General features: G+C 44.9%; 1 protein-coding gene across 4 annotated transcripts in view; it reads left to right on the top strand.

The window, feature by feature from the left end:
* The window catches only part of FOXG1 (forkhead box G1), a 51,337-nt gene that overhangs the window by 8,491 nt on the left and 29,550 nt on the right, over positions 1 to 13,296 (top strand). For 3 of the 4 annotated variants that reach the window (XR_014527495.1, XR_014527496.1, XR_014527499.1), the window contains exon 2: positions 82 to 318. The exons of the other annotated variant lie outside the window; for it this stretch is intronic. The gene's annotated coding sequence lies outside the window, so the exon portion shown is untranslated. The remainder of the gene's footprint in view (positions 1 to 81; positions 319 to 13,296) is intronic. 4 annotated transcript variants of the gene reach the window in all.

Genomic DNA, 13,296 nt, shown 5'->3' with positions numbered 1-13,296 from the left:
CTTCAGTTTTATTTATTTGTTATTTTAAGAGTCATGACCTGGGTAAAATGTATCCTGCTTTCTTCCATTGAAACACTGTAGACCTTTGACAACTGGCGAGGAGAAGGAAGACTTTGCCTGCTTTTCAAAGGGGGAGACTCGAGCGACAAAGAGCCAAGGTGACGAAAAGCCAAGACGATTGCGCCGCTGAGAGAGCCTTTGTTTGCCTTTTGAAGCGGGTGGGAAGAATTACCTGCGGCGGAAAGGAAGAAGGAGCCCAAGGAATCCGACCTGCTTGGTCGCCGCCGCCGCCTTCTTCCTTCGGCCCTTTCCGAACTGGTGAGTGCACCTTTGCTCTCTCCTAAACTTCACAGAGCGCTGTTTATATTTCTTTTGGGGTTGCTGCTTGTTTTAATTGCCAGTTTCTCTTTCTTTCATTCATTTGTCTAAACACAGATTCACGATTTAGAAAGAGAAGGGGTTTTTTAAAGGAGTTTTTTTTTGCAATTTCTATCTCTCTCCCCCCCCCACCTTTTTGCTCTAATTTTAATGCGATACCGTGTTCAGGTGTCACATGTGCCTAAATAATTGTGGGTTTCCTAAATATATATTGATAGGACTAAGCCAAACTTAAGAACCCTTTAAGGCCCATTGATCGCTCCAGCATGAATGCCTGCCGCCTCCCATTGAAAACAATGAGATATTAAGTTCCTACGTTTGGTTTGAAAGCGCCTGTGGTCTCTCTCTCTCTCTCTCTTTCTTTCTTTCTCTCTCTCTGTATATATACATCTGTGTGTATCTATCTATGCAGATATTTTTTTTAAAATTATTTTAATGAGGTTTTCTCAAGACATCTTCCTTGTCTGCACCGCTTTCATTATGCAAAACGCTTTACTATCAGTGCAATCCTATGCAGATTAACTCATAAATAAATTGAACTACATCAGTCGCTCTCTTTAGGAAGCGTGCTCAGAATTGTCCAGTGGCTCCCTATTTCATATTTAAGATAAAGAAAAAGTGTCGCCAGCAACATTTAAGAAAGGAAAAGCGATTTATGTAAAGGCTGCAAAAAAAAAAAAGGAAAGGGATTATTATTCCTGGATATTGTACTGAGATGAGAAATTAACTGGAGTAGTACAAGGTAAACTTTTGAAACGGCTCTGGTGTCAAATTTCGGCGTGCTCCTCTTTAAGTGCTTCCATGCAGTTTCAGGACTTATTTGTGCTCGAAACTTTTCAGTCTTCCACACGAGCCCAATCCAGCCAAAGTGAAGCATCCCGAAATCGTTTGGCTGTGGGTTCGGGAGACTCGTTCGCGTGCTTTCAATTCTTTCCCAAGCGAAATCACTGAGCTTTAAGCTTAATTTTAGCTGGATCGCGCGGCCCATATTTCTTTGAAGGAGACCCTCATAAGTCGATGGAGTGAACGTCCAGTAAAGGCTGCCACTCCAAGTCTTGTGTATTTAACTGCTAGGGACAGATATGAGACTTCTGTGTCGCTCCTACGAAGGGACGCTTGAGACGCAGTTTTCCTACGCATGCTTATTTGAGAACAGGATCCATTTAGGAATGGGCCTAAGTCTGAAATATTACGCACACTTTCCTGGGCGTAAGTCCCGCTAGACATGATGGAGATTTCAAGCTTCCATGTTAAAGAATTGCAGTGGGCGAGATATCTGTATTTGCCTACATTTCGTTCAGTGAGGCTGACTCCCACATAAATTGGTACAACATTGCAGCCTTAACTGGGTGTGGATCGTGAAATCCACTTAACTTTTGATCCCCTCCCAGGTTTTCTCTTTTTTAAAATAGTGATGTGATGCGTCTATGCTGGACTGTTATGTTCAGTGCTGGCTTTTTTTTGGGGGGGGGAGGGTTTTTCTTTTCTTTTTAAATCTTCTTAATGGTTAAAGTTGACCCGCTGGGAAGGGGGAACAGAAGAACAATGCAGCGTGCGCCACACTGTAAATTATCTTTTCCCCCTAATTCCCCTGTTCCTGTAATTTGTAATCTCAAGAAAATAATTAATTGTTAATACACCAATTTGAGTTACCCAAACGCAGGGAAGATAAAAACACCTGCTGAACGCAATCAGAGCCAACGGTAATGAAGTACTGAGAGGTTTATCTCCCCTTGCAGGAAATGGAAAGAGGGTGAAGTTCATTCTCCCTCCCTCCAAAGGCAATTTATATACAATGAAATTAGTAGTCAGGAGAGAGAATGGATCTACCGGTGACAGTTTTTAAGAAACCTGCCTATGGGATAAATGGGTCAATTTAGATTTTGAAGCGACTAAGAAAGAAAGGGAGTCTGAAATGCTGTTTTGGTTACTTAATTTTTCTCCATGGATACGGCACTGTTTCACCTTCCGCCTCTGTCGTGCAATGCTTGCTTACAGCTGATTGACAGAAATAGTCCCTAAGTTTAGGGAGATGAACTGGAGGTTGCTCTGGTTTGAGGAACGCGTGGAATGTGGGCATATGGGCAACGTTAAGGTTTATTAAGTGTGTTTATGCAATAGGATTTCTGCCTCTGCTGTTCTTTAAACTGCAGGGCGAGGGCGCTCTTGCCAAGCGCAAGAAACCAAGAGCTCAGTGTTCCCTCCTCTGGCACACATGTTCGAATTTCAGGTGCCGAGAAAATTTGACTGCCATATAGATACATAAGCTTCACCTTCTGTGTATGTGAGTGCATGGGTGGGTGGGTGGCTGGATAGAGAGATAAAAAGATAGACACTGATTCGGATCTCTCAGTGCTACTCTTCTAGTGATAAATTTAAAAATTCTTTCCTCCCTTGTCATTACTGCAAAGGGGAATCTAATTCAGGCCATCTGCCCCGGCCCCAGGCTCCATAGCTTATGGTGTGGAAGGAAAGAACATTAAAGCCCATGGAAATCTCTTCCCCCATCCGAATGTACTGAAGCCAAGAGTTTCACCTCTCACCTTCAATTGACAGGCTTGCCTACACGCTATACTTTTAAAGCACATTCGAAGCACCTTTCCCCCTCAAAGAATTCTGGGCACTGTAGTTTCTTGAAGGTTGTCGGGAACTGTAAGTCTGTGAGAGGCGAGCTACAGTTCCCAGGATTCTCCGAGGGCGAGGACGTGCTTCAGATGTGCCTTAAAGGTACAGTGTCGGTGTCGCTGAGCTCAGGCGCGACACTTCGTGGCAAACCACCATCGGGCACGTCGACAGCAGCGGACAGAGACTCTTACACTGAGAAGCACCGGCATCTAAGCAAGCCCCGTCCCCTGCTACTGTCGCCGCCGCCGCCGCCGCTTGTTGATGCTGTTTTTGTTTATCCCCAACCACTTCGGCTTCACCGCGGATCACCCTGTAAGACAGTTTGGGCCTCTGTGCCCTCCCACAGCAAAGGCGATCTAAAGCTTTGTGGGAGGTTTGTGTGGCGTTTCCATGACAACAACGTGAGAACAGGTTACACAAACTCAGCCGCCGCCGCCACCACCTTCCGGTGGGGAGCAAAGAGCAACCAACCAGAGGCGGGGAGGAAAGCAATAATGAGAATTTAAAAAAAAAAAAGTTACTGTAATCTATCGCACGGTGCAAATCAATTCACATCCCCTAATTTTAGTTTAAGCTGCTTTCCAAAGCACCGATCACCACTAGTAACCTATTTGCAAATATTATGGGAGAAGATTGCCTCCCTATATATATATATATATATATGGAGAGAGAGAGAGAGCGGTAGTTTTCTGGACGTGTTCAAATAAGGCACATTTCTACCACAGCTCTTAGATGCGTTTCTCAATTGTCTCGAATCCGGTTTTTAATTGGCATTCCTCCCCAGTTTGGAACAGATTTCCTTGGAAGGAAGTCTCAATAAACGAGTTTCTTTCAGTTGCAAGCCATGGGCACCACCAGGCCAAAGTTTTTTTTTTTTTTAAAGTCCACTTTATTTCAGAGGGAGTTGGGATCGCTTCCTTAACTTGCTTAACTTTCTGCGGATCCTTCCGATGACTTGGGCATGAGTCAAACTGACCTTAGTTGGCTTCCATTCAGACGTTTAAAGATGGCGGTGTGTGAGGATTTAAAAGTTTTATGCTCTTTGCTTTATCTTCATATATATTATGTAGGCTACAGAAAGCCACGAGTTAAACGCCAAAAAAGCATTTTCTATATTATTCTGTTATGCCAGATCTGAGAAGCATCTCAGGTTGAACCATATGATTCTAGCCAACCTAAGCTGACTCCTTGAAGCCAAGGGGGATTTTGGTCGGCGCGAAGAAGGAAGCAGGCGGGCCTGTGGGGCGCGCACACGTGTGGGAGAAGGGCCCGTCTTCTCCCAACCTCGTGGGAAGCGCTTGAATGTTTCGGATCTGTTCTTGGTAGAAATCTCGATCTCTCTCAGTTTTTTGAGAATTAGGATTTCAGTGTTGTTGTTGTTTTTAAAATAGATTAGTTCAGATACTTTCCAGGTTCTCGAGCTTCCCTTATAATCTCAAGAGGTAGGCAGAGGGAAAGGAGGGTTATACTTCTGACTTTCTTTGAGGAGTCACTTTCCCTTCTCAGGGTTGATCGAGCAGAAATAATTTCAGATTGTTGGATTGATCATATGGGATGGGAGAGTGGCGTGCAGGGCTAGGGGAGAGGAGGAGGGTCACAGTCCGAGAGAACCCTTCAGAAATCACGAAGGTTTTCAGACAGGCAGTATAAGAAGCAACGAGGGGGGAATGTACTTATTTATATGGGTGTTGTTTCTTTTGAAAAATCGCAGCTCTATATAATGAAAGAGTTTTGCATTCCACAAGAGGCTGCGATAATCTTGTTTAAAGTGGGTGAGGGTGGGAACTACGATAAAGGCCCCTAAATGTTCTTTTGGGAGAGAGGGAAAATGTATATATATACTAGAAGAGAATTTCTTCTCCTTTTGGCATCCTTAGGCTCAATATATCTAAAAACGTGGGGGCAGCGAGGATTTGTATGAGAATTATAAGGAAGCGAGTTTACTGCAAGGTTGGTGTCCATTTCAAGAAGCTATCACCCGATTCCAATGTTTACATTTTAAAGAGAGAGCGAGAGAGTGACAGACAGAAAGGAAGAAACCGTGTTATTAAGGCTGATGTTTCTTCCAAGATGCATTTTTTTCGCCGTCGTGTTTGAAAAAAAATACTCCCCATTTGTTTTACTACTGTAAAAGTTTTGCAATTGGGAGTGGTGGGTGGTGGTAATAAAACTAAACCCACACTCCCACGGCGGGCGTTTTCCCTCTTCTAATAGAAGAAAATTCCATCCAGGTTAAAATGGAAGCATTTAAATTATTTTATTTTTTGCTGATTAAAATCCGTGGCTTTCAGATCCTAATAATTACCTACAGAGTAGTTCGGAGTCTTGGTTGGCAGGAAGAGGGGGGTGGGATCGATTGTGTCCCCATCAATAGAACAAGCGCTGGCTACTTTGCTATCGATTGGTGTGTTTATTTGCGCCCGGTTTTTAAGTATTTATGTACAGATTTTCGGTCTTCTTTTCTTTTTTTCTTTTGCCTTGATCTTATCTTAAAGGCTTGGTGCTGAGCAAAAGGCGGAGGGGATGCGGGCTTGGAAGAGTCCTTCTTAACAGCGCACCTGATTGTGGATTATTATATATCTAACAATCAACTACATACATGGTCTCTTCACGTTGCGAGAAATTAAGAAATCGTTTAGATTTCGCGTTTTTGCTCTCCGTTTTCTTTATATTATAATAATATACTTTATGTTGCGAAAAGTTTGAAAACCTTGAGAAATAATGCATATATGTATTATATACACATTTTTTTTCTCTCTCTCTCTCTCTCTCTCACACACACACACACACACACGAGAAAAAGAGTGAGAGCGAGAGATATTACATAGGAGAATCGAGTAAACATACTTAGTAAACACACTTAATATCAGAGGTTGGGTGGAAGGGATTTGAGCCCAGCGCTTCCTGAACAGCAGTGGCGCAATTTCCGTCCTGCAACCCGAATCTTAACTGGGCTCGGAATCTGACTGCGCGTTTGTTCCTTATAAAATCCCTCTCAGCGCTCCCTCCCGAAGGTTTCCAAAAGCTTTGGCCAGCAAGAACCTTTCGGAAATGCATGATTCTCTATACTAGCGGATCCGTTTCATTTCCGCTGGTTTGAGTAAATGGGCGTCAGGATAGCGGCCTTACGGCGATCTGCCTTTCTTAATTGAAACCACAATATTCTATCTCACTGTGACGGGCGATATGTGACCTGTCCCTGTTAAACCACGAAGGTGAAAGGACACATTTGGCCAGAATTATAAACTCCTCCGGAGAATCGTTGGAAGCGCTTTTGTATGAAGTTCGTCCGTTAAAACCCCCGAACCCTTCATTAGCAGGCCGGCCATCCCAATCCTACTCTCATCGATCTAGAAGTGTGATGAGTCTTGCAGGCACCTTAAAACTTATTATGCCACAATAAATTGGTGAGGTTTTGAAGGCTGCCGGCAAAATTCTTTGCAGTTTTGGCTGCAACAGATTAGCGGGGCAACTTTTCTGGTTGTTGAGTTTTCTGTCCATGTGCCACAATTGAGGGGAAATTCTGACGTTCTAAAATCAAGATTCCTTTCTTCATAAATTCTCATTCGTCCATTTTTTTTGGGGGGGGGGGAGAAGCGGAGTCTAGCCCCAGTTTCAGATAAAATTCCTGTAAAATAGAAATACCGGTTGACTGGTGCATTTATTTATTTACCCTAGGAACCCCCTTCTCATTTTTCTACTTCAACCTCTCCAACCCAACTGTTGGAAAATAGAGTCATTCCGGGCCGTTTGTTTATGATCCTGCCGAGCTGTCAAAAGCTATCTTTAAAAGGTACTGTTTGTCCCTAGGTCAGTTCTGTTGGAGCCAGTGGGGCACATCTCCAAGAAATCCCAAACAACGGCATTTCGAGGTTAAACCCCACTGACATCCATGTGCCTTACTTCCGAGTAAACCGCGTCAGCATTGGCCTGCGGATTTATTTGGCACCAGAGAGCTAGACACCCGATCCTAAAACATTTACCTGGGAAGTTATTCCCTTGTTTTTGAATGCAACTTTGAGAGTCTAATGAGTTAAGGATCATTTTCCCCTGGTCTCACGTTAAGCCTGTGAACTCTGCACTTCAGTTTCTTGGAAGGAACCTGTGGATCTTACTTCCAGATGAACTGCGTTTAGGACTGAGGTGTCAGAAATATTATTATAGTTATTGTTGTTATTAGAACATCCGTTCTTTTTACAAGTTGTAGAAGCTAGATACCAGCGCACCAGACGCAGATTTGAGGACGGTCTATGCTTGGATCCTATGGCGCTAAGTCTTTCCTGTGAATGAACTAGAAAACACTCGACAGGTCGTGAATAATCGTTTTAATGAGTGTGTAAAGCGTGCGACGGGGTGCACGGAGCTGTCGGGTTAAACAAACAACTTGTACCCTGACGAAATCCGATTGTTAAAGTGCAAAGTGGTGTCAGTCCAATTTTCATCCTAGCCCTAAAAACCACAGATCTAACTCGCGGGAGTCCAAATTTTCCCCATTAAAGAAAAATAACAATATTTTCCGAGCGTAAGTGTGATCTTCTTGAACGTTGCTGAAGACCAAAAAAGCATCAATTGCAAGCCAAACAGGTATCTTAAGTATTTTTTAATGGGTTTCCTCCTCTTAGGGTGTGGACCCTGAACACATTTTGTTGCAAGAAAGTGCTATTAATTTTATGGACACTAACTCCCCACCAAATGTAAATGTGCTTGAAATCGAGGTGGAAGGTTTATTTTTTAATACCCGAAGCCTTATCTTAAACAGATTTACGTGGAATAAAAACATCATTGAAAGTAAGTTTCACTGAAATAATTAGAGCTTGGATGCGTAGCTATGTTGACTTGTTTTTTTAATACGTTCATGCTATATTCTAAAGCGCAGACTCAGTGTTCCCCTAAGCACTTGTTTGCAATCCGTTAGCCACTTTCCTGGGAGTAAGGCCCATTGGACTCAACGGGACTTACTTCTGAGTAGACTCTTCCAGTATTCCTCTGTCAGGCTGCTTCGTTACATAGGAATCAACTGTAGCTGAACAGGGGGACGCCCTTTTGAATATACAGGAATGGTGTTGCCCTGTGTAAGTAAAGTCATTTTGGAAATAGTTGTCTGTATTTTCACACAAAACAGTATGGCGTAATCCGCCTCCCATCTTTTTTTTTTAATGTTAATAAGGGGCAGCGTAAAGCTCGAGTTCCTATGGATCTCTGTAGCGCTTGCGTGCTTCGTTTTCGTCCCGATCCAAAGTTGCATCGAGTCCCATCTCTCGTGCGCTGCGCATGGAAGGCGCCAGTCAGAAAGACCATTTTCTTCCCAACGAAGAAAATGTGTGCCCACAACATAACTGAAAGAAAATAGAACTTGAAAGGTGTTTAAGGAGATGGCTTGGGAATCAGGCGTTGTCCTTCGATTTCTTCTGATTCCAGAGCTATTTCCTGTTGGCATCGAGCATCTGACGGATGCGACACTTCTTACTCGCTGGGAAGAGGCCTGTAATGCATCACGTGAGGCTTTGTAGTAGGTAAAGAAAATAGATGGAGGCCCTCCCCCTCCCCGCCACGTATCAAAACAGCCGGATGCAAGTCTAGAAATGGGCTGAAACACGATGGGGGAGGGGAGTAACAATGCGTTCCTAGCATGCAGTTCCAAGCAGGTCTTCTCAGAAGTAAGTACCATTGATTTCAATGGCACTTACTTCCAAGAATACAACCTAAGGTCAGTGGCGTAGCGTGGGTTGTCAGCACCCGGGGCAAGGCAAGTAATTTGTGCCCCCTAACCCGTGGATTTGCGCCCCTAACCCGTGGATTTGCGCCCCCTAACCCGTGGATTTGCGCCCCCTAACCCTAACCCCCAGATGTTGCGCCCGGTGCGGCCGGCCCCCCCCCTGCACCCCCCACGCTATGCCACTGCTAAGGTCAATTCAGGGTGGGAAAGAAACGGCCTCTGATTCCAAACTTGCCGTTATTCCATTTCTTCCGCGTACGGGGTGTGCGAGGCGAGGTAGTGAGCCCACATCCATCCCAAGCCTTCTGCAAAACGCCAAGATACCAATGAAATCGGCGGCAGCCGCATCCACAATAAGGTTAAGAATCCGGCTCAGGAGCGCGCACTGAAGTCTCATAGAAACAAACTGGGGCATAACTCCAGCGTGGTAGTTTCTAGAGTGTTGTTAGCAGGGGTGCCAACTTGAATGAAATATTGGGGTGGGGGGAGGGCAGGTAAGCCCCGCCCAGCATAATTGATCACATGACATGGTGCACACACACCATTTGAATGGCAATGCCCATAGGTTTTTGTTGGGGGGGGCAGATTGGTCAGTTAGTTAAATATTTCTATTGTTTTACTTGATGGGGGGCAGTTGCCCCATGGCAATGCTCCTCAACTTTTCGGGGGCCCAGCCCCCTCAAATATTTTATTGCAGAGCGGAAGCCCCCACGGCCTGCTACGGTTGCAGACGTGAGTTGGAATTGGACCTAAGCCCTGAATCTTTCCATGATCTAAGACCAATTGCCATCTTTCGATCTAAACGGTAACAAAATGGGGAAGACTATGCACGCCCCCCCCCGAGTTTCCTTGAAAAGAGCGAGTTAAAATTAGAAAAAATAGATAAATCCATTTTAAGTGGATTTTTTCTTTTGGGGGGGACAGGGGGGGTGTTTACTGGCTATAGAGAAAATAATGTTAAAGACCCATGCGTGGCGGGGGTGGCGGGATGGATGCACCAATGGGACCAATTTAAGAAGTCTCATGAGTTTCAGATTTGAATCTGACGCGCAAGACTATCTGCAACAAGACTATCTACTTAGACCTGGGTGGGCAATACGTGAGCTGCTTACGGAACGGTGCAGGAGGGAACGAATCCTGCACAACTGGATCCCTCCAATTTTCAATCCACCAAGAACTTCCAGAACTCCCAAGTGTCACCCTAAGGAGATTATCATGGAAGGAAAGAAGCAACGCTCAAAAGAGCGACTGTTTCTTAGGTAGCCGCCTAAGTCGCAAGCAGCTATCCACTTCCCTGTGAATAAGCCCCATTGACCTCAATGAGACTTACTTCTAAATAAACGTGCTCTGTAAAGCTGAAAGGTATGCACGGAGGGCCGTAGAGGAGAGCAAACCACTGTTGGATTCAGCGTAGATCCCTAAATCCACACTAGGATGAGCAGTCCTTGGATCCTAGTCTCTCCCTGGATAATGATGATGATGATTCAGTGGGGCTTACTTCCAAGTAACAGGGTATAGGATTTCAACCTCAGTATTCACCAGGTTCGTAATTCTCAAAGGGGCATTAATTTTATTTCACTGCCAGCATTTTGCCTTAGGGTCTACGATTGGGAAAGCAGGTCGTTTGGTGCGCCGGAAAACCAAAGTTGATTCCTGTCTGCTGCTCTCATGAAACGCCTAAACAAACAAACAACAGCCCCCTCGAGGTTTCTGTTTTGTTTTGCCTTCCTCCCTCTCGCAACAATAGCGCGCCTTTCCACTGAGCTCCTATGGATTTCAAGAGAACTTCCCCCCACAGGGGTGCTGGCTGGGCCCCGGCTTCCTAATAGAACAGTGTAAATACTCCAAGATTGCATCTGGATCCCCCTCCCCTCCCCCTCTTCCCTGTTTCCATTTAAGGAAAGGAAGGCAACGCGGGTAACCATCTTCCTTGTTTCCATACGCGATTATGACTCTACCTCATCACAAAGGAGTCTGTCTGCGATCCGTTGGTTGTTTTTTTTTAATGTTTCAGGAAGCTGGGATCTTGTCCCAGCTTAAGTCCATGTTAAAAAATGTTTAAAAACCGAACACCTCTAACGCCCGGAGGAGTTCCTCGAAGAATTGCCCCAGAAGCCAATGCTTCACATCTTTAAACGAAAGTACGCCTGGGCTGAACTCGGCGGTCCTCTGATTCGCACGTGAGAGTTGCAGTCCCAGCATAGGAGTCAACTCCTAGAGGCCGAGGTCCCTTCGCCCTTCCCCCAATAAAATGTTTGAGGGGGCTACGACTCCCCCAAAGTTTATGGTCATTGCCATTCAAATGGTGTGCTTGCGCCGATCGATTATGCGGGGTGGGGCTTACTTGCCCCCCCATATTTTATTCAGGTTGGCACCCCTGTATCCCGTTATCGCAACCGTCTCAGTTCAGCTCGTCTAAATGCGAGTTCTGTAACGGTCCAGCAAACCCGCATCTCAGTCCGCAACATCCGCCGGATGTAACGGGTCGGTGCTTTCTTCTGAGGCAAGAGGTTGTGAGGGTGAGGGTCTCTTGGACCCGTGTCTCGGCAAGGATACTGGATACAGCCTCCTCTTCCCGCAAAGGTTTTTGTTTTAAAGAAAAAAGAGCAGAAGTTGTGTCCCCGCTATTTTTGGGTCTTCAATGGATAGTCCCCCGCGAAACCCCCGTCTAAAAAAAAAGCAAAAAGCGAAGAGGGTGAAAATTGTAGGTGTAACTTCAACGTGGTCCGCTGAAAACGCCGGGAAACGGAGCTGCGTTGGAGGTGGGAGATTAGCCCGTGGGGCCTTTGAGACACATCTGAGGCACGGCGGTGCTTAAAGGAATGTCCAAATCGGCAGAAGAGTGTAAAACCTCAGAGGTTAAGAACATAAGCTCTTTGCCCCTTGACAACAAAAGCATCAACGTCTCCCTCACCCCACTCCCTCCCTCCCCTCTTTCCTGCAAACACCAAAAAAGACCCCAGAGGCTCGGATCCTTCTTAGCTCTTCGGTATTTAGCCTCTTGACGTAAGTGGGACGGGCAGCAGGATTCAAAATTTGGCTAAAGGAGACCTTTAGAACGATTCGAGTTGCACGATTCGAGTCAACTGCGCCTTCGCAGGGCTTAAAATCAGTTCATTCGGTCTAAAGTGGTTGATGGGTAATAGATTCACATAATCATTAGCTTAAAATGTTCCACGGCACTGGACGGCCGCTCTGACTGGCTCTCTCTCTCTCTCTCTCTCTCTCTCTCTCTCTCTCTCTCTCTCTCTGTGTATATACACACACACGCATATACATATACTGTATATACACATATATATGTGGGTGGGTGGGTGACAGAGAGAAAGAGAGTGTCGTTCAACACGTGAGAATAAGAGCGCCTCTTTCGAAAGCGTCATTCCCATTTCCCCAAATAATGCTTAAGGTTGCCATCCTCCTCGAATTTACCTGGGAACAAGCCCCATTGAACTCTGGTGGGACTTTCTTTTGAGTAGATTGGTCTTTTTTTTTTTTAACCTTTGCTTTGAATGGGATGAAAAGCGTCCAATGGGTTAGGTGAGGGCGCTTTTAGAAGGGATGCTTCAGAAAGCTTTTAATACGCACCGGGAAATATTCTCCAAGTAGGACTGGAAAAGAATAGCAGGAGCATTTGGAAAATGAGTTTCGGTATCAGCCAATGTTTGTTAGTCTGATTCTGTTTCCGAAAAGTGCTGCTTGCGGAACAATCCTATGTATGTCCGCTCAGAAATAAATTCTGTGGAATTCAACGGAGAGGCCTGAATTCCACAGGTAAATGTGTTTAGGGCTGTCGCATCATCTTATAAACTTCCACTCGGAGGCTCGCCAAAGTCCTAACCTGAGCATCTTTGGGGAACGTTGAGAGACATATTTATACTAGTATTCGTTGGTCAGGGCTGCCAGGTAAAGGTGGGCCCATCTCAGTGAACTTGGTGAAATTTTATACTGTTTTCATAAGCGGAAGAAGTAGCAGGAATCATGGCCGAGCCTTCTGAAAATATTTTAAATAATCATAATAATATTCACCAATCCCAGTTTTCAGTATAAACTCTGAAATGGCCAGCATATATTTTCAATTTTTAAAAAAGCAGTGCTTTTTGTTTTTTTACAACTTTATTTCTCATTAAAACATTCAGAACACTATCTCGGATTGTAGTTTACCGGTACACTCAGTGCATTGTATGTACACAAGTTGTTGTTGTTTTTGTAAAGCGTCCTCGCAACGTGTTTATCTTTGTTCCCGATACTAGACTTGAATGTGATGTTTTAGTGCGAGATCTTTTGTAAGCCGATTTGAGGTATTTGTAATAAATAATCACACCAGTTACATCATTGGCCAATGTGCATGTCAATTCCAGGGGAGCCTGCCAGGATTGGCCAGTGTTCCCCACCTCTTGTGTACCTGGTGACAAATATCTGCTTCCGACTTTATCAGTCGCACCTGTGACACAAGGGACACGTCCCTGTCTGAGTCTTAAATCCGTTTTACCTTAAATTGGTCTGTAAACCAAACGTAAGCCCCCACCATAGCCACTCAGAGCGGTTTTTAAAATGGCTCTATGCTTCCTTAGCCTACG

Source organism: Podarcis liolepis (genome assembly GCF_965112155.1).
Source record: "Podarcis liolepis genome assembly, chromosome: 1".
Taxonomy (NCBI): Eukaryota; Metazoa; Chordata; class Lepidosauria; order Squamata; family Lacertidae; genus Podarcis; species Podarcis liolepis.
The sequence above is the reverse complement of the archived record's forward strand: the minus strand, read 5'-3'. Positions and strand labels throughout refer to the sequence as shown.